This window comes from Zea mays, chromosome 10 (genome assembly GCF_902167145.1).
Source record: "Zea mays cultivar B73 chromosome 10, Zm-B73-REFERENCE-NAM-5.0, whole genome shotgun sequence".
Lineage (NCBI taxonomy): Eukaryota > Viridiplantae > Streptophyta > Magnoliopsida > Poales > Poaceae > Zea > Zea mays.
The window spans coordinates 35179723-35201845 of record NC_050105.1 but is presented as its reverse complement, the minus strand read 5'-3'; positions in this window follow the sequence as shown (position 1 = coordinate 35201845).

Genomic DNA, 22123 nt, shown 5'->3' with positions numbered 1-22123 from the left:
CAAAACGCGCCGCCCCCCGTCCCCTTTTATACACAGGGCGGCGCTTCGGGAAACCCGCAATCCAACAGTACGGCGTCAATCAACGGTCATGTCAAAAACCCCCGCGGAACCACTTCGAGCGAGGGCAGCGTCTCCGCCATATAGCGACGTCTTCGGCACCAGATGACTTAGTCGAACTGGTCCCTCGGAGGGCAAATGTTGGGGCGAAGGTGAAGACGCCACCCTTCGCTCGAGGCCTTCGCCGTACTCGCTGCACCAACGGTGACAAGACAACGGGCAGACTTACCCTTCGTCTCATACGCCACCGGACGAAGACCTGTGACGAGGTCGTCTCATCTTGCGACCTCGTCCAGAATGGAGGCCCGCGTGTGATCCGGCCCATTGTAACAGGCCCTGCGTGGCCGTTGCGCGTTACGGGCCTAATTTGTAAAGGCCTCCCTGTAATTACGGTCTGTAACCCCGCTTTATGGGAATATTCCGGGGATAACCTAGGTGTCTGAAGGCACATGCGTCCTTAACACGGGACGCTGGGCACTCAGATACCTATAAATACCCCCGCACAGTGCCCTTGAGAGGCTAGATTAACAGAGCTATTGGCATCTCGTGCGAAAACCTTGTTTATGTTACTACACACCCCCGTTGGATCAACTTGCGCTGGAGAGCAAGTTCCAACACCCACACTGACGGGCTTGCACGAGAGGGCTTTCCTCGTATTTTGTGGGAGGTACTTCAGGGGGCCGGATACACAACACCTCCTCAGTACGTGGTGCAGTAGTTCGAGAAGCACCGAGTGCCCCGCTGTAGGGTGAGGATGACCTTGGAGCCTCATCCCCTGCAGCCAGGCTGGCGTTCACTGGACTCTGAGTCCTTTGGATATCGGGCTGAGGATACGATCGAGGCGATTGCTCTGCATGGATTGACCACTTTCTGCGGATTCCATCCCTTGGAGCTGTCCACCCATCCCATTGGCTTGTTCCCCGCGGAGAAGGAGGACGACCCAATGTGGAAGGATTGGGTGGAGCATGCCAAGGACATCTGGGCTATCTACCCGGGCCAGACGGCTCACTTGACAGTGCGGTGCATGAATGCCCTGTACCGTCTGCAAGTGATGCATGGTGAGGCAATGTCCCATCTGATGGCATTGCTGGAGGCAACAAAGATCACCCTGGACAACAGAGAGGAGCTTCTGGTTGATTTGTCCACTGAGATGGTGGAAAAGGACTTGCAGGTGGAGCAGCTGTCAAATGAGATCCAAGAGATGGAGGAACTAGTGGGAACCAGAGAGAACACCATTGAGGTTCTCGAGGATCAGCTTATCAACACCCAGCAGCAGCTGGCCGAGGCTAATGAGCACCTGGATATGCATCACCAGGAGATCCAGGACATGGAGGCCAACGAGGACGTCGACATTGAGGGAGGAGAGGAGCCTGCCTCCAGCTTGGACACTGCTGGCTCAGGGAGACCACCTTCCCCCGAGTCGAGTGTTGCCTCGTTCGCTCACTAGGTATCAGGAGTAGGGCTAGAAGTCGGTAATGGTGGGACTCCTCTAAGCTAGCTTAGCTTTTGCACCCTTGGGGTACTAGGCTAGATAGAGTTGAGTCTTTTGGGCCATTGATGTAATCGTGATAAACTCTTTTGGAAACATGGTTGATGGATGATGTTAGTCTTAATTTGGGAAGAAAAGTTTATGCCTTAAGAAATCCTTTATATTTATGCAAGAATCTATCAATTTCGCCTTTTGACTCTTTCACCGCGATTAAACCTTAAACTTGAAGATGTGGTATTAAGAAAATATGTGATTTTTCAGATGGCCGGGAGAGCGCGTCGTGGCCAGAATGAGCGCATTCCTCCACCGCCGCCACCGCCTCCCACTCTGCAGGAGCTAATGGCTCAGCAGAATGAGATCTTGAGGCAGCTAGCTCAGCGCCAGCCACCACCTCAGCACTATGGTGGTGGAGATCATCAACGTCACCCCGCGGCAGCTACCTACCAGGAGTTCCTCAGTACCCAGCCTCCATTGTTCACCAGGGCAGAGGACCCACTTGATGCAGATGTATGGTTGAGAGTAGTGGAATCCAAATTCCCGCTACTCCATGGAGTTTGCTCAGAGGTCACTAAGGTCAGGTTCGCCACCCAGCAGCTTCGTAGACCCGCAAGGACTTGGTGGGACCATTTTCTTGCTACGCAGCCAGAGGACCGAGAGGTGGAATGGAGAGAATTCAAGGCAGCTTTCAGGGGGCACCATATACCAGCCGAAATTATGGACCGAAAGCTCAACGGGTTTCTGGCACTCACTCAGGGCAACCGGACAGTATTGCAGTATGCTCAGGCCTTTAATGACCTGTGCCAGTATGCCGGGTATCATGCAGATACGGACGAGAAGAAGAGAGACAGGTTCAGGAGGGGGCTCAGCACTAAGCTCCGTGACCGTCTCAACACCGTTAGGGCCAACAACTATAATGAGTTGGTCAACATGGCCATCTCCCAGGAGGACTGTATCACCGCTCGTCAGGCAGAGAAGAAGAGGAAGACCCCGGTGGCAGGACCCTCAGCTCAGCCGCAGCGCTTCAGGATTGTGTCTGACACCCAGAGCAGGGGACCTCAGCAGCAGCAAGGGCGTTGGGTGATCCGACCACAGCAGCAGCAGACACCCAACCGTACCCAGTTTCCAGCTCAGAGGAACAATCAGCAGCAGCAGCAATATTGCCAGGCAAATGACAACAGGTGTTTCACATGCGGCAACACCGGACATTATGCCAAGAATTGCCCCAGAAACCAGCAGAGGCAGGGGCAGAATGTTAATCAGAACCAAGGCAAGAGGAAGAAGGTGCAAGTGAGGCAAGGCAGGCTGAACTTCACCACCATGACTGATATTCCAGAGGGAGCACCCGTCTTGACTGGTATCTTTACAGTTTTGAATTATCCTGCTATTGTTCTTTTTGATTCTGGTGCATCACACAGTTTTATCAGTACCAAATTTAGTGCCAAGTGTCAGTTACCTTTCCTCCACACCAACGGGGGTATTACAATTTCAACACCAGGAGGCAGGATTGCCACCTATCAGATCAATAGACACATACCAATTAAGCTGGGTAGTTTCATTTTTAAAACCACTCTCTTGATAATGGGATTGGATAGTGTGGATATCATCCTAGGGACTGATTGGTTATCGTGGCACCACACGGTGATTGATGTCGCAGCCAGAGCCATAGAAATCCACTCCCCTTTGGATGGCGAGATCACCTTGTATCTACCCGACCAGGGTTGTACCCGTTCTTGTGCATTCACTATGATAGAGTCACCAGTGGAAGGGATCTCAGTGGTCTGTGATTACCCAGATGTTTTTTTGGATGAATTGCCAGGGATGCCACCTGACCGAGACATTGAGTTCGCCATTGAATTGCAACCCGGGACTGCTCCTATCTCCAAGAGACCCTATAGGATGCCTCCCGCAAAATTAGCAGAACTAAAAAAGCAACTGCAGGAGTTGTTGGACAAGGGGTTCATTCGCCCAAGTACTTCCCCTTGGGGATGTCCGGCCTTATTTGTGAAGAAAAAGGATGAGAGTTTGAGAATGTGTGTCGATTACCGCCCTCTCAATGCGGTGACTATCAAGAACAAATACCCACTGCCCCGCATTGATGTCTTGTTTGATCAGTTGGTGGGAGCCAAAGTGTTCTCCAAGATAGATCTTCGCTCGGGCTACCATCAGATCAAGATCCGTACCAGTGATATTCCCAAGACGGCCTTCTCAACCAGATATGGGCTTTATGAGTTTTTGGTGATGTCTTTTGGGCTGACCAATGCCCCGTCTTATTTTATGTACCTGATGAACTCAGTATTCATGCCAAAGTTGGACAAATTCGTGGTCGTTTTCATTGATGATATTCTGGTCTATTCCAAGAATGAAGCCGAGCACACTAAACACTTGCATATTGTACTTCAGAGACTGCGTGACCATCAGTTGTATGCCAAATTGTCTAAATGTGAATTTTGGCTGAAGGAAATTAAATTCTTAGGTCACCCAATTTCTCAGGATGGGATATCTGTTGATCCTGAGAAGGTACAAGAGGTGATGGATTTGAAACCCCCGACTACAGTGAGGCAGATTCGGAGTTTTCTAGGATTGGCATGGTATTATCGACGATTTATTCCAGATTTCTCCAGGATTGCCAAGCCAATGACTGAACTGTTGAAGAAGGGAGTCAAGTATAATTGGAGCCAGAAGTGTGAAGAAGCCTTTCATACACTAAGGCAGCATTTGACAACAGCCCCAGTGCTGGCTCAACCTGATAACACCAAGCCCTTTGAAGTTTATTGTGATGCTTCCGGCACCGGATTGGGATGCGTCTTAATGCAAGATAACAGAGTGATTGCTTATGCCTCCCGGGCACTCAGACCCCATGAGCAGAACTACCCTACACATGATCTGGAATTAGCAGCTGTGGTTCATGCTCTCAAGATATGGAGACACTACCTGATGGGAGCTCACTGTAACGTTTACACGGATCACAAGAGCCTCAAATACATTTTCACTCAGGCAGATCTGTACATGAGGCAGAGGAGATGGTTAGAATTAATCAAGGATTATGATTTGGAGGTGCATTACCATCCTGGCAAAGCCAATGTCGTGGCAGATGCCTTGAGCAGAAAGGCCCAGTGCAATTGTATGAGCATGGATTCAAGAGTTACCACCCTGTGTGATGAGTTGTGCAAATTGAACCTGGAAGTTGTTTCCTCGGGTGATTTAAATTATATCTCGGTGGAGCCCACACTGCAAGAGCAAATAGTCAGGGCATAGATTGAAGACAAGGGTGTGCAGGTTATCAAAGAAATGATCAAGCAGAAGGTGGAGAAATACAAGTGCTTCCGTCAGGACAACAAGGGAATTCTATGGTTTGGAGATCGATTGGTTGTCCCCAAGGACCCTGAACTCAGAAAGAGGATATTGGATGAAGCTCACCTTTCCAAATTCTCCATGCACCCTGGTAGCAACAAGATGTACCATGATCTCAGATCCTTATACTGGTGGACCAGGATGAAGAGGGAAATTGCCAAGTACATATCCGAGTGCGATACCTGCCAGAGAATCAAAGCCAGTCATTTGAAGGCAGCAGGCCCTTTGCAACCCCTTCCCATACCATCTTGGAAATTGGAGGACATTTGCATGGACTTTATCGTGGGATTGCCCAATACCTCTAGGCACCATGATTCCATTTGGGTTATTATGGACACATTGACCAAGACCGCTCATTTCTTACCAATGCATACCACCCACAAGACAGAGAAATATGCAAAAATTTATGTTGATCAAATAGTGTGGTTGCATGGTATTCCAAAAACCATTATATCTGACAGAGGAGCACCGTTTGTGGCACGCTTTTGGGAGCAGCTGCAAGACTCACTTGGGACCCAGGTAATACGAAGCTTAGCATACCATCCTCAAACAGATGGCCAGACGGAAAGGGTAAATCAGATTTTGGAAGACATGTTGCAGGCATGTGTCCTACACTACGGAAAGGATTGGGACAAGTGTCTTTCTTTGGCAGAGTTTTCTTATAATAACAGCTACCAGTCCAGTCTGAAGATGGCACCTTTTGAAGCCTTATATGGGAGAAGATGTAGAACCCCGCTAAATTGGTCTCAAGCCGGAGAGAGGGAAATATTTGGACCAGACTTGGTACTTGAAGCAGAGGAAAAGGTCAGGGTCATTAAGAAGAACTTAGAAGCTGCTCAGGCCAGGCAAAAGAGTTATCATGACAAGAGGCGGAAGCCTCTACAGTTTGAAGTGGGAGACCATGACTATCTTAAGGTGTCACCCACCAAGGGTGTTCAGAGATTCGGGATCAAGGGCAAGTTAGCTCCTCGCTACATTGGACCCTATGAGATCAAAGCAAGTTGTGGACCCATAGCCTATCAATTGGAATTGCCACCTCACATGTCAGCAGTTCACAATGTGTTTCATGTATCTCAGCTGCGGAAATGTGTCCGCCTACCTACTGAAGTGCTACCTGAACCAGACATTGAGATAGAACCAGACTTGTCCTATCAAGATTACCCCGTCAAGGTATTGGATCAGAAAGAGAGGTCAACGGGGCAAAGTCAATCAGAATGTATAAGGTTCAGTGGAGTCACCATTCAGTAGAAGAAGCTACATGGGAGACTGAGGATTTTCTACACTCTCGCTTCCCCGACTTTCTGCCCAAAGGAGTCAGTACGTAACGCAAAACCCCACCCCCACCTGCCCTTTGAATACAAATATAAGAAAAACTTAGATAACAAGGGTAGTCTAAGTTGTGGATTTAACTTAAAAAGGGCTTCCTTCTGAAGTTGCAAAGAGAATGACATTCGAAGAGCAGTTAACAAGAGAAACTTGGATAAAAGAAAGGGTAGCACACCAACACATCTTCAAGCACCCCTCCAAGGGACTCTACCTAAAATCTCGGGACGATATTCCTTTAAGGGGGGAGGGTTGTAACACCCTAGGTGTTACTCAGGGTGTCCACCCAGGGCTACACCATTTAAACCTACTATTACATGTGGGTTTGTTTGAGCAAAGTACATCAAACTTAGAATTCAAGGTCCTAAGCAAGTGCAACCCATCTTGGATATCATACCCTAACTTATCATGCACATCTAAAGGGGAGAATTGCCCAAAACCTTAATACAAACCCCTTTGGACAATGGGAACCCTAGATGTAAGTATGACCAAAAGGTCATGAAAACCTTTTGTTCATGGCTTGGGCCAAGTATAAAAGTTGTAGTACACTTAATAACCTACAAATAATAGTAAGAAAGTAACCCCAAAAAGATTTCAGAAAAGCCCCAAAAAGTTCACCAAAGGTTTGAGCACAAAAGAAAAATCAGAAAATGCCTAAGTCCAAAACTAACCTTTGGCCAAAGATCACACATGTTCACCCTCATCCAAAATTCAAAACACTTCGACCCAATTGACAAAGTGGCGCCAAATTACCCCTAGAATGCCCTGGAGGAAGTTGACACCTACCCTAAGTTGTTTGACACGACTTGGCATAGCTTTTGTCCCGGTTTGGACAGCTATGACATAGGCAACTTCTCACCCCTCTATCTCCCTACCCCGACCGTATCTTGACTTGGAACTCACAGCAAAAAGGTAGGATATGGAGCAGGGAAGAGACCGTACATAGTGGTTTTGCCAAGATACGCACGCTAAGGTGCTCAAATCCGCCGTTGAACCATGGCAGAAGCGAGCTCCCACGTGTTCGACGTGGGCTGACACTCGGGGGCACGCTCAGAGCACGCCCGTGCGCGAACCCCCGCGCGCCCGCGGCCGCCCGTGACCACGCCCGCGCCATGGCTATAAAGCCTATCCCAGTGCCCGGCTGCCTTCCCCGTTGCCTCCTCCGTACCACGCCTAACTCCCCCGAGCTTGCCCATAGCTCCGGCGACCTCCCCGCGACCCGCCAAAGCCCCCGAGGGCAACCACCATGGCCAACCCCTTTCCCGCCCTCCTCCGCTCGGTCCAAGCCCTCGGATAGCTTCCCTGAGAGGCCGTGAAGCTTGCACGAGCTTGAACCGAGGACCCGCGCCACCAGAATAGCGAAATCGTGCTCGCCGGAGTTCAGAACCCCGCCGGCGCACGTGGACCGGGTAAGTCACTGCACCATTTTTCGATTCAATGCACAGATAGCCTCTACATCACCCCGTGAAGCTCACCGTGTCATTGGATTGAACTAGATCGCCGTGGTTTGACCGAAACACTCGCCGCCGACGAGAGCCCCCGCCTACGCACGTAGATCGGACGATTCCGGCCACCCCCGCCGTCGAGCCGTACACCGTTGTGACCGTCAGAACCTCTCGGAGCCAACCCTGCCCCTCACCGGACCTCTCTCGCCGCCGGTAAGCCGCACCACCCTTTTCTTTCTCGCGGGTACTGTTTAAACCTAGGGAGGGACTGCAGGGGAGAAGAAGAAAAAGCTAGGGGTTTTGCGCAATGTCAGTGACTCAGATGAATAGTAGCGCGGGGGTAGAACTGAGAGAGTTAGTTTAGAAATAACCCAAGGACCTCGGTGCAAAGTGGTTTTCCAGGAAACCTTTTATTAAATCTGATTTAAAAATTGAACAGAACTTGAATAATTCATATCTTCTGTTGTATTCATCCAAATGTAGTCAAACCAATTTTGTCAGATCTTAAATAATATAAACTACTTAAGAAAAATATAAAACCCCTATGTACTATAGAAAACTTTAGGGTTCTGATTTAAATACTGATTTGACCAAAAGCTAAATAATGGGAAGAAAAATAGTTGCACTATTTAACTGGAGTTAAGAAAATTTGGAGAAGTTTATGACCACCTACTGACCTATTTAAAAATGCTAAACCCCTCTATACACCCCATTAAGGTAGAGTTTACCATTTATTTTACATTATGCTTAAGGTTAAAGAAAATAGGAAAAGTGATTTAAATAAAGAACCAGGGAGCCCCCATATTTTTGTTAGTATACTTATTCAGTGTAGGTTACTAGAAAAATTGATTATACCCTGGTTTAGTATAAAATAAATAGGATACCTTTTATTTTAAGAAAACAAGGAAAACTTAGAAAAGCCCTACAAAAATAACCCCAAGGTGAAAACACCCCAACCTTTGGGATAGTAAATCTTTTGTTATAAAGAACATAGGAAAAATATGAAATCTGCTGTTTGACATTTTTCAAATAGCAAGGTAGTGGAAAGTGCCTTTTTGGCAATAAACTTTGGAAAATCACAACTAAATGACCATCCCTTAGCTTTCTGTGATTTTTGGCACAGAAGCTTATTATTACTGTTAGATGCCAACAAAAATAACCCTTAGGATAGAACCCACTCCAAGTTAAGAGTTGTAATGCAAAGTGGCCCATTTACACAACTTTTGTTATTTTTGTCTAGAGCATAGCCTTTTTATTTTGAATCTCAAATTCCTAGAACAGGCTATATTGACCAATGGCAAGCTACTGTAATTTTTACAGAATTTTTGGAAAAAGTTAATTCCCTGTTGTAGTTCAAACCTACACTAGAATTCATAAATAGAAAATAAAGAAAGGGAAAATGAATAATGGAAATTAGTGTCATCCTAAAACCCTTTGTAAATTGTCCACTGAAATATATAAAGGAAATACCAATCCACTAGGCCTAGCCCTAACAAAACCTAAACCAAGAGTGATAAGCATAAACCACTAAAAGCCACGTATGACCAAGAAACCCTAAGTTACTCATTAACGTAGTTTTTCTTCCTTTAGCATAATGTTATTAAATCCTGCATAATCATGACATACATATTCATTGCATTTCGATAGACTATAACCTTGCAGACGGAGAGTACGTCCTCGTGCCGGAGCAAGGAGCTGCTCAGGAGGTAGCCCCGGATCCAGCACCAGAGCCTGCACCAGAGGACCTGCCTGCCACAGCTTTGGAAGGCAAGCCCCGGTTTTATGCATAACCTGTTATTTATGCTATTTTACTACACTTAATGATTGTAGGATTGAATGTGCACTTAAGTGTAGGAGTTGTTTGAAACCCTAGTTGCATGATCTCAGGAATCCTTTTGAGATGGATACTAGTATGCTAGGTCGAGTAGCTGCTTTATTTAATTAGGATCTCGGTAGAAGACGAGTGATTTTTCTAGCACTCGCGTGAGATCAGGAATTGGTTGTACCCACTTTCATATCATCATGATACTAGTCTGTGGACAACAATCCATGGGGATTGGTTGTCTACGAGATGGAAAATTTGGAATAAGGATTAACGTGCGGATACCTGTGTCAAGTGTTTGAACGTACTAAACACATACCGAGAAATATGGTAAATCAGTAAGCCTAGTACCTGAGTGAACCTGCCCGCAGACTTTGCCCCTCACGCGACCTGAGACGTGGTCTCCCATTCCGGTTATGGTGGGTACAAGTGCGGTCACTGCACGACGGCAGTCGGGGTCAGTGAGGCATTGTACGCCAAGGCAGTGAGCCCTGATCTGTTGCCAGGGAATCGATGGGGACGGTTGATGTGTGTGGGGACGGAGTGCCTCGCCACGTTGTGTGTTTAGGTTTACCTTGCAAGGATAAAAACTCGATTCGAATCGTCTGCTTCTCGCAGCTAATGAGACTGCTTGATCCATTGTACTGCATTGAGTAACAAGTGGAAATATGATGAGTTGATACAAGATGTTGATTGCTAAAAATGTTTGCTACTATGTATGAGTAGATAGTACACATTTAGCCTTAAGAGAGTCACACTTAAATTGGCAAAGTTAAAACTTGACTTAGAAACTCAGCTAGTGCTTTTGGCAACCAAACCCCACAGCCAAACAGCTGCATGTCTAGAGGTAGAGGAGTAGACTCCTCACACCGGGTAAGTCTAGCTGAGTATTAGTATACTTAGCCTTGCTTGTGGCATAATTTTACAGGTTCTTTGGAGGACATGGTTGCTGGAGTGACTTGGACGTCTATCTTGCCACCGGGTTGGACTGTCGAGTGGGACCCCGCCTCGGCTGAGGAGGAGCATGAGGAGTGATGGGACAGGCTTCCCCATCTCTCTATTTATCTATCGTTAGTTTTATTCCGCTGCACTTCGAACAATGATGACTACTTTTGCAAAACTCCGATGGTGATGTAATAATTTAATACTCCTTAATGCATGGTTTTATGCTTTATTGTATTTGCTCTGTGACTCACCATCGAGTGAGATTGTGGTACTTGATCCTGTCAGTGGCCTTGTCGGACTAGATCCGAGGGATAGACGGGTTATTCCCATTTAAGTGTGGTCTAGCCTCTAAGGTGGGACTTAGGCACTTAAGTCGGAATAATTCGAGCAGTTCCGCCACAATAGCATGATTTATAAAAAGATACAGGTTTATCCATGGACACATAGAGAGTTAATCATGGTAAATATATCAAATGATAACTACCCATGGAATGATTTACACAATCATGATTAAGCAAGCATCAGTGTGATCTTTGAAATCATGAATCAATGATTAAAAAGTATCCAACGTAAGCAATCTCAAAGACATAGCTGCAAATAGCACAACAATCAACCTTAAAAGCAATACTGATTTGCAATAATGTATTTAAGATACCCGGGTGCCGTCCTTTGGAGAGCAAGTTGCATATTGTCATCAAGGTCCTTTGCTTGATTCACCAATAATGATTCAAGACCTCTACAACATATTTAACTTGAGATGAACATGGGATTAGAATTGCACAATCATTCAACCTTGGGCCAATGAATGGACAATAACAATCAACAGCTTAAGCATAGAGTTTGAATTAACCATCTTAAGCTCTCCCATGGTCTCCAGTCCATCTCGAGGCACCTGCATGGTCTAGTTGGCACAGTTTGGTACCCATCTCGGGATGGGTCCATGACGTTCAACTAAAAGTGTCTTTGGTACCCAAATAGCCTTTGTGCTAGTTCTAGGTGATCTCGTTATAGATCTAGCACAAGTGTATGATTTGGGTCTCCTAAGCGAATGAGATTGAGACAAATTTACTTGCTTAGGAACCTCACCTTTATTACATACCTTGGATAGATGACCCTGCTCACCACACTTGTAGTAGAAGCGTCGCTTAACCTGCCATGACGCTTGTTGTTTATCTTCTTTCTCAGTGGGGGTCATCTCGGAGAGTGCACGTGCTTGGTTCATCAATAGCGGACACGAAGTGATCGTATGGTTCTTGTCATTGCATCCAAAGCATCTCCTTATCCCTTCACCCTTGTCGTTGTATGGACACGACGCAATGAGGTGTCCTACCTTATTGCACTTAAAGCACCTCCTTTTCCCTTTTCTCTTTTTGCTCTTGGATGACATAGAGAAATGGTCAGTGCAAACAACATGACTAATTGAATCTTTACCTTTTTCCAGGCTCATGTTGATTTCTTCATTTTTTGCTTTAGGAACATCCTTCTTATGGAGCTTAACACTTGCTGCAGTTTTTCCCGTCTCAAGCTTCTTCACCACGCGCCCGTGGATATCTTGAGAAGGTTGAGCAATGCGTCTTCTCCTTAGTTGCTTTGTTTTCTTGTTCCTTTCTTTATTGATTAGCACTTTTTCCTTTGATCCTGCAACTTGATGCTCATCCAAGAGTTGGCTTTCTTTTGAGCAACAGGGGTTAGCACATGGTGATATATTACTTAGATGTGCACGTGTGCAAGAATGAGGTTCACAAGTATTTAGGTTCGCTATTACAACCTCATGAGCAATATCAAGCATGATATGTCTATCCAAGAGATTATCATGATAACAAGACAATAAATCATAATTTTTTGTAAGAGCAAGTTTATCATGACTTAGCAATTCTACTTGACTCTTAAGCATGGTATTTTCCATTTTAAGTTGAGCAACACAAGATAAAATATCATCATTATTTCTTTGCTCAATTAAAACTGAATCATACCGTTGGACCAAATCATCATGAGAGCACTTTAGCTCCTCATGTTCTTTGGTCATCTTCTCCAGGCTATCGTTGGTTTTGATGAGAGTTTCCTCTAGCCTGAGAAGCGTCTCACCTTGTTCCTTGTTCCTTCTCAACAGCTTAACCAAGAGCGCTTTGTCTTCTTTGTTGAGATGGGTGTAGAAACGGCGAATCTCCTCTTCTTCCACATCGTCGGTCTCATTTTCCCTGTCATTATTATTAGTGGAAGTAAAACAGGAAAATGTACCTTGTGATGATGTAGATTCCTCATCCTCATATTCCTCCTCATTATCGCTTTTGTCTCCACCATCATTGTTAGCAATAAGACATTTATTACTAGTGGAAGACAAACCTGTTGATGAGGTGGATTCATCGTTTGGTGGCCAACGCTTTTCTTCTCCCTTTGAAAGGTTAGTATCACAAGCAATATAGGGAGTAGGAGCAGTACCATTTGCCACAAAATATTTTACTTTAATTTTATTCCATAAATCATGAGCATCAACAAATAAATCACTATCACTACTCATGATGGAAAACTAAGCACTTCTAGACAGAGAGTCAACTAAGATGTTGCAAGCATAGTGATTGAGAGATAAACATCTTAGTTCTTCATTAGAAGGATTTTTACTAATATCAGTGGGAAAAATGCTTCTACTAAAGATCTGTCTCAAATCAGGATCAACATGCATGAAAGCATTATAAATAGAGACGGACCAAGATTTATAATTAGAGCCATCGCCTAGTAGAAGTTCTACAGTTACCTCTTGTGACGACATCGTCATCTCCGGACGGCTAAGCCCACACTGGAGAGGCCTAGCTCTGATACCAATTGAAAGTTCCCTTTACCCGGGAACAGGATCTGGATGTCGCCTAGAGGGGGGGGTGAATAGGCGAATAAAAATTATCACTTTAAAACTTTAGTTCTTACTCTACTCAAAGACCAGATCGCAGTGGAATGAAAGATCCTTCGAGTAGGTTGCAGCGGAATAGAAGATCCTGTCTCAAAATGCCCTGCACTTCAAATATAACTTGTACCACAGATAAGTGTTGAAGTGCAGATATAAAAAGTGAGTAAGACAGAGAGTGAGCACACAATACAGAGCGAAGCACACAGACACAAGAATTTATCCCGAGGTTCGGCCAAGCCTGAAATGCTTGCCTAGTCCTCGTTGGAGTTAGCCACACCTGGGCTTGGAGTCTATTTCAACTCCTTCCTCCGTTTGCTCAGATCTGTCAGTATGACAGATAGAGCCTTCCACTATGTTGAGTTGGGTTACAACAAAGTCGCGGCTGCTTACAATCTTCTTGACAGCACTCCGGCAGAGTAACAATGCGCTCAAGACTTTGCTCTAGCTCTTTGCAGTACCTCTCCACTCTCTAAAGGCTTATAACTTTGCCTTCACACAAACTAGAGAGATATACACGAGAGTGAGAGAGAGAATCGATCCGAGTGATGTATACAATTGTTGGCTGCACTTTTTTTGGAGGCGCCTAGGAGTCCCTTTTATAGACCCAAGGGGCCTAGGAGCCGTTGGACTTCATTTGGAAGGCAATATTTGCCTTCTATCGGGTGGCGCATCGGACAGTCCGGTGCACCACCGGATAGGTACTGTAGCTTGTCCGGTGCCCGATCTCCTTCCAAAACTGGCACAGCTGACCGTTGGAGCAATGGTCGTCTTGGCTCACCAGACACTGTCCGGTGCACACCGGACAGTCCGGTGCGCCAACTGACCGTTGGCTCATGACACGCGTCGCCCGCTGATTGCGCTGCCGACCATTGGCGCAGTCGACCGTTGGCTCACCGGACAGACCGGTGAATTATAGTCGTACGCTGCCAGACTTTCCCGAGAGTGGCATGTTCACCGGACTTCAGCCTGGCGCACCGGACACTGTCCGGTGCACCACCGGACAGTCCGGTGTGCCAGACTGAGCTGAGTCTTGGCTGTACACAGCCAAGCCTTTTGCATCTCTTTTCTTTTCTTCTTTTCTCTGTTTCTAACACTTAGACAAATATGTTAGTACACAAAAACCAATGTAGTAAGTCTAGAAACATACCTTCTCTTGGATTTTCATCTCTCTATTATTTGACATTTGTTCTCCTTCTAGTGACCTTGTTCTCCTTCTTAGAGCTTGATCTTGAGCCTTATGACTTACACCACATAACCATAGATGTTTCCTCATTGGTTGTAAGTCACGTTCTTATGTAGTGATCCTTGATGTGCCATAGCTCTTCTCAACTCGATCACTCACTACTCATGATGGAAAAATAAGCACTTCTAGACAGAGAGTCAACAAAGATGTTGCAAGCATAGTGATTGAGAGATAAACATCTTAGTTCTTCATTAGAAGGATTTTTACTAATATCAGTGGGAAAATGCTTCTACTAAAGATCTGTCTCAAATCAGGATCAACATGCATGAAAGCATTATAAATAGAGACGGACCAAGATTTATAATTAGAGCCATCGCCTAGTAGAAGTTCTACAGTTACCTCTTGTGACGACATCGTCATCTCTGGACGGCTAAGCCCACACTAGAGAGGCCTAGCTCTGATACCAATTGAAAGTTCCCTTTGCCCGGGAACAGGATCTGGATGTCGCCTAGAGGGGGGGTGAATAGGCGAATAAAAATTATCACATTAAAACTTTAGTTCTTACTCTACTCAAAGACCAGATCACAGTGGAATGAAAGATCCTTCGAGTAGGTTGCAGCGGAATAGAAGATCCTGTCTCAAAATGCCCTGCACTTTAAATATAACTTGTACCACAGATAAGTGTTGAAGTGCAGATATAAAAAGTGAGTAAGACAGAGAGTCAGCACACAATACAGAGCGAAGCACACAGACGCAAAAATTTATCCCGAGGTTCGGCCAAGCCTGAAATGCTTGCCTAGTCCTCGTTGGAGTTAGCCACACCTGGGCTTGGAGTCTATTTCAACTCCTTCCTCTGTTTGCTCAGATCTGTCAGTATGACAGATAGAGCCTTCCACTATGTTGAGTTGGGTTACAACAAAGCCGCGGTTGCTTACAATCTTCTTGACAGCACTCCGGCAGAGTAACAATGTGCTCAAGACTTTGCTCTAGCTCTTTGCAGCACCTCTCCACTCTCTAAAGGCTTATAACTTTGCCTTCACACAAACTAGAGAGATATACACGAGAGTGAGAGAGAGAATCGATCCGAGTGATGTATACAATTGTTGGCTGCACTTTTTTTTGGAGGCGCCTAGGAGTCCCTTTTATAGACCCAAGGGGCCTAGGAGCCGTTGGACTTCATTTGGAAGGCAATATTTGCTTTCTGTCGGGTGGCGCACCGGACAGTCCGGTGCACCACCGGACAGGTACTGTAGCTTGTCCGGTGCCCGATCTCCTTCCAAAACTGGCACAGCTGACCGTTGGAGCAACGGTCGTCTTGGCTCACCGGACACTGTTCGGTGCACACCGGACAGTCCGGTGTGCCAACTGACCGTTGGCTCATGACACGTGTCGCCCGCTGATTGCGCTGCCGACCGTTGGCGCAGTCGACCGTTGGCTCACCGGACAGTCCGGTGCACCACCGGACAGTCCGGTGAATTATAGTCGTATGCCGTCGGACTTTCTCGAGAGTGGCATGTTCACCGGACTTCAGCCTGGCGCATCGGACACTGTCCGGTGCACCACCGGACAGTCCGGTGTGCCAGACTGAGCTGAGTCTTGGCTGTACACAGCCAAGCCTTTTGCATCTCTTTTCTTTTCTTCTTTTCTCTGTTTCTAACACTTAGACAAATATGTTAGTACACAAAAACCAATGTAGTAAGTCTAGAAACATACCTTCTCTTGGATTTTCATCTCTCTATTATTTGACATTTGTTCTCCTTCTAGTGACCTTGTTCTCCTTCTTAGAGCTTGATCTTGAGCCTTATGACTTACACCACATAACCATAGATGTTTCCTCATTGGTTGTAAGTCACGTTCTTATGTAGTGATCCTTGATGTGCCATAGCTCTTCTCAACTCGATCACCCTTGACTTTTGCAAGTCTTCTTCTTCACCCTTGGCTTTGGGTTCCTCAGCCTCTTTGACCTTCTCCCGTGCACTTGGTACCTCGAAGCTCTTCTTTCCTCCATCCTTGGCCTGATCAGTTGTCTCCGAGCTACGCACCCGAGTCTCACTTTATGCAATGTCCATCTTACTTGTGATGTCCATTATCTATCCATAATCTAGTCCTTGGACCATCACACTTGTTCACTTGTGTTGAACCTTGTTAGCTTTACATTAAGCACATGTTCAACACTTAGCACACTTGTTAGTCCTTTAATTGAGTTGTCATCCAAACACCAAAACCCACAAGAGAGCTTTCAGAAAGTCGTCTTCGGAATATCGCTGGCCCTGATCTTGATTTGGTGATAGCTAGAGTGAAGGTCTATCTTGGAAAATACCTTGGCTCCCACCAACTGATAAAACAACACATCAATGCGGGGCAGAGGATACTTATTTTTAATAGTTACCGCATTGAGAGGGTGGTAATCAACACACAATCTCAGACTCTCATCCTTCTTCTTCACAAACAAGGCCGGACATCCGCATGGTGAAGTACTTGGGCGAATGAACCCCTTGTCCAACAATTCTTGTAACTGCTTCTTCAGTTCTGCTAACTCTGTCGGAGGCATCCTATAGGGTCTCTTGGATATAGGTGCAGTTCCAGGTTGCAGCTCTATTGCAAACTCTATGTCTCTGCCGGGTGGCATCCCTTGCAATTCATCTGGGAAAACATCAGGGTACTCACAGACCACTGGAATCCTCTCTATGGGTGACTCTATCAGGGTGAAGGCACAAGAACGGGTACAGCCTTGGCTAGGCAAGTACAATGTAATTTCTCTGCAAATCGGTGAGTGTATTTCAATGGCTCTTGCTGTGAAATCAATCATAACCTGATGTCGGGATAACCAGTCCATTCCCAAGATTATGTCCACACTCTCCAATCCCATAATCAGGAGGGTGGTTCCGACTACGATACTACCAAATTTTATTAGTACTTGTCGGTTGAGTTGATAGGTGGCAACCTTGCCTCCTGGCATTGCAATCATAATAGCCCCCTTTGTGTGGTGAAAAGGTAACTGACACTTGGCACTAAATTTTGCGCTGATGAAACTGTGATGCACCAAAATCGAAAATAATGACGACATGAAAATTTAAAACAGAAAAGATACCAGTCATGACGGGTGCTCCCTCCAAAATGTCAGCCAATGTGGTGAAGTTCAGCCTACCCTACCTCACTTGCACCCTCTGCCTCTTGCCTTGGTTCTGATTTGCAATTTGCCCCTGCCTCTGCTGGTTCTTGGGACAATTCTTGGCATAATGTCCCGGGCTACCACAAGTGAAACACCTATTGCCATTGCCCTGACGGTACTGTTGTTGTGGCTGGTTGTTGTTCCTCTGAATTGGGGTTTGGGAGCGGTTGGGTGCCTGCTGTTATTGCTACTGTGGTCGGATCACCCATTGTCCTTGCTGCTGCTGAGGTCCCCTGCTCTAAGTGTCGGACACAATCCTGAAGCGCTGAGGCTGAGCTGAAGGTCCTGCCACAGGGGTCTTCCTCTTCTTTTCTGCCTGACGGGCCATGATACAATCCTCCTGAGATATGGCCATGTTGACTAGCGCATTGTAGTTGTTGGCCCTGACTGTGTTGAGATGGTCACGAAGCTTAGTGCTAAGGCCCTCCTGAATCTATCTCTCTTCTTCTCATCCGTGTCGGCATGATAGCCTGCGTACTGACACAGGTCATTGAAAGCTTGGGCGTACTGCAACACTATACGGCTCCCCTATGTGAGTGCCAGAAATTCATTGAGCTTGTGGTCCATGATGCCTGCTGGTATGTGATGCCCTCTAAATGCTGCCTTGAACTCTCCCCAGTCCACCATGTGGTCAACCGGCTGCATAGCGAGGAAATGGTCCCACCATGTCCACGCGGGTCCACGAAGCTGCTGGGTGGTGAAACGGACCTTGGCCACATCTGAACAATCTCCATTAAGCAGTGAGAATTTGGATTCCACCACCCTGAGCCACACATTGGCATCAAGGGGATCTTCTGCCCGAGTGAACAACGGCGGCTGAGTACTGAGAAACTACTGATAAGTGGCCGCTACTGGGGGACGCTGATGATGATCACCACCACCATAATGCTGAGGCTGTAACACCCCAGGTGTTACCTTGGCTAGAGCCCACCTTGGCACTAAAGGCTGTGATCACATGTGGTAGAGACTTAAGGGAACATATAAGAACCTTGGAGGTATTGTGTTAATCAAGTTGTTAATGGCCTAAGAAGTATTAATCAAACCCTTGCACACTTATTACCTTGGATAAGAGGGGGGAAAGAACCCTAGGCCCTCCTAAACCCTATCTCCCAAACCCTGGTTAAGGGGGGGGAAAGAGAGTAAGCAAGATGCAAAACATGAGTGGTCTTTAGCAAAGCCCTAACTAACCTTATAACCATCAATTAGGGGAGGGTAATATTGCAAAAGACCCCTGGAGAAACCCTAAATCAAATCTCCAAGTGGAGAGAGAGCTAGAGCTCTCTATTTCTCTCTAAGTCAAATTCTAACCCTAATCCAAAGACCAACCGTGTTCACCTCGAAAATGGCACCAAAACCACTTAGGTTCTATACCAAAAGTGTGGCATACCACCTAAGGCACCCCCTGGAAAAAGTGGAAACCGAGACTTTGACGTTTGACAGGTATTGGCATCAGTTTTGTCGCGATGTGGGCAGTGAGACAAACCAAAATTGGCGCCCGTCTATCTCCTGATCTAGGGCGTATCCTCCATTGGAACTCACATGAACTAGGTAGCTCTAGGTGCAGGGAAGAGATCTCCCACAGGCGACAGGGCAAGATTCGTACGTTTTGGCCGCTCAGCAGAGGGAAGAACACAGGCAGAAGCAACGAGCCACGTGTTCGACGCGCTCTGAGCTCGCCAGAGCACGCCCGCGCGCGCCCCCGCATGCCCAGCGTCGCGCCTGAGCCAAGCCAGCGCCATGGCCCGCGCCCGCGCCTATAAAGCCCTCCCAGGCTTCGACTGCACTCTTCCGCGCACCCTCAAACCTCACCGGAGTTTAGCTCGCCGCCGTTTGCCCCGTGCGCAGCGTGTCCGCGGCCGCCCAATCCCTCTGCCACCGTAGACCGGCCAATAGAGCCATTCCCAACCCCGTCCAGCCCTCGGAGAAGACTGTGCACACCTCCGTGAAGCTCCCCGAGCGAGGAATCGGAGTTTGCTTCGCCGGAGAGGCCAGTCCACGCTCGCCGGAGCTCTCAACCCCGCCGGAGTATGTGGACCGGGTAATCCACTCAACCATCCTTTGATTCCTTGTGCACACGGTCACTACGTTACCCCGTGAAGCTCACCGTGCCCTTGGATTGAACCAGTTCGCCGTGGTTTGGCCGGTACACTCGCCGTCGACGAGAACACCCGCCTGCGCGCGTGGACCGAGCGATTCCGGCCATCCCCGACGTCAAGCCGTACCTCGACGTGACCGCCAGAGTCTCCCCGAGCCAACCCCACCCTTCGCCGGACCTCCCTCGCCACCGGTAAGCCGCGCCACCCTTTTCTATCTCGCGGTTACTGTTTACATTGGGGGAAGGACTGCGGGTGAGAGGGAGAGAAGGTCAGGGGGTTTTGTGAAATGTCAGAGACACAGGGGAATAGTGGTGCAAGGGTAGGATTGCGAAGGTTGATTTAGTTTAAACCCAGGGACCTCGGTGTAAACTGTTTTTCCAGAAAACCTTTATTAAGTCTGTTTTTAATTTGAACAGAAACTTTAAAAACTCATAACTTCAGTTTAGTTCATCCAAATTTTGTCAAACCAATTTTGCCAGACTTTAATTAATGTAACCTACTTAAGAAAAATATAAAACCCCTTGGTACTATAGAAAACTTTAAAGTTCTGATTTAATGTTAGTTTTAGCCAAAAGCTCAATAATAGAAAGAAAAATAGTTGTGCTATTTGACTAGAGTTAGAAAAATTTGGAGAAGTTTATATCTACCTACTGACCTGTTTAAAAATGTTAAACCTCTCTGTCCACCCCAATAAGTTAGTCTTTACCCCTTATTTTGCAATATGCTTAGGATTAAGAAAAATAGAAAAGGGGGTATAAATAATGAACCAGAAGGCACCCCTATTTTTGTTAGGATACTTATTCAATATAGTTCACTGGAAAAATATATCACAACCTGTTTTAGTATAAAATAAGTAGGATACCTTTTAATTGAATAAAACAAGGATAACTTAGAAAAAACCCCACAAAAATAACCCCAAGGTGAAAACACCCCCACCCTTGGGATAGTAAATGTTTTGTTATTAAGAACTTAAGAAAAATATGGAATCTGCTGTTTGACATTTTTCAAATAGCAATGTAGTGGAAAGTGCCTTCTAGGCATTAAACTTTAGAAAGTCATAACTAAATAACCACCCATTGGCTTTCTGTGATTTTTGGCACAGAAGCCTATTATTAATGTTAGATGCTAGCAAAAATAACCCTTAGGGCAGAACCCACACTTAATTAGGAGATGTAGTGTAAGTGACCCATTTTACACCACTCTTACTATTTTTGTCTAAAGCATAGCCTTTATATTTTAAGCCTCAAATTCTTAAAACAAGCTAGAATAGCAAATGGTAACCCACTGTATTTTTTACAGAATTTTTGGAAATTTTTAAAACACTGTCATAGTTCAAACCTACACTAGAAATCATAAGAAGAAATTAAAGTGAGGAAAAAAATGAATAAGGATAATTAGTGCCATCCTAAAACCCTTGTAATTTTGTCCACTGAAATATATAAAGGCAATACAAGTCCACTATGTTATCTTCAATGGAAACCTAAGACTAAAAGGTAATAAGTATAAACCACTTGGAGCCTCGCATGACTAAGAAACCCTAAGTCACTTCTTGACGTAGTTCTTTTTAGCATAATGTTATTAAATCTTGCATAATCATGACATACATGTTCATTGCATTTCGATAGACTGTAACCTTGCTGACGGAGAGTACGTCCTTGTACCGGAGCAAGGAGTTGCTCAGGAGGTAGCCCCGGATCCAGCACCAGAGTCTGCACCAGAGGACCTGCCTGCCACTGCTTTGGAAGGCAAGCCCCGGTTTTATGCATAACCTATTAATTATGCTATTTTAATATACTTAATGATTGTAGGATTGATTGTGCACTTAAGTGTAGGAGTTGTTTGAAACCCTAGTTGCATGATCTCAGGGACCCCATTGAGATGAATACTAGTATGCTAAGTCGAGTAACTGCTTTATTAATTAGGATCTCGGTAGAAGTCGAGTGATTTTTCTAGCACTCGCGCGAGGTCAGGAAATTGGTTGTATCCACTTTCTATCATAATGGTGTTGATATGTGGACAACAATCCATGGGGATTGGTTGTCCACGGGATAAAAATTGGAATAAGGATTAAGGTGTGGTACCGTGAGTCAAGCGTTTGAACGTACTAAACACATACCGAGAAATATGGTAAATCGGTAAGCCTAGTACCTGAGTGAACCTGCCCGCAGACATATCCCCTCACGCGACCTGAGACGAGGTCTCCCATTCCGGTTATGGTGGGTACAAGTGCGGTCACTGCACGACGGCAGTCGGGGTCAGTGAGGCATTGTACGCCAAGGCGGTGAGCCCTGATCTGTTGCCAGGGAATCGATGGGGACGGTTGATGTGTGTGGGGACGGAG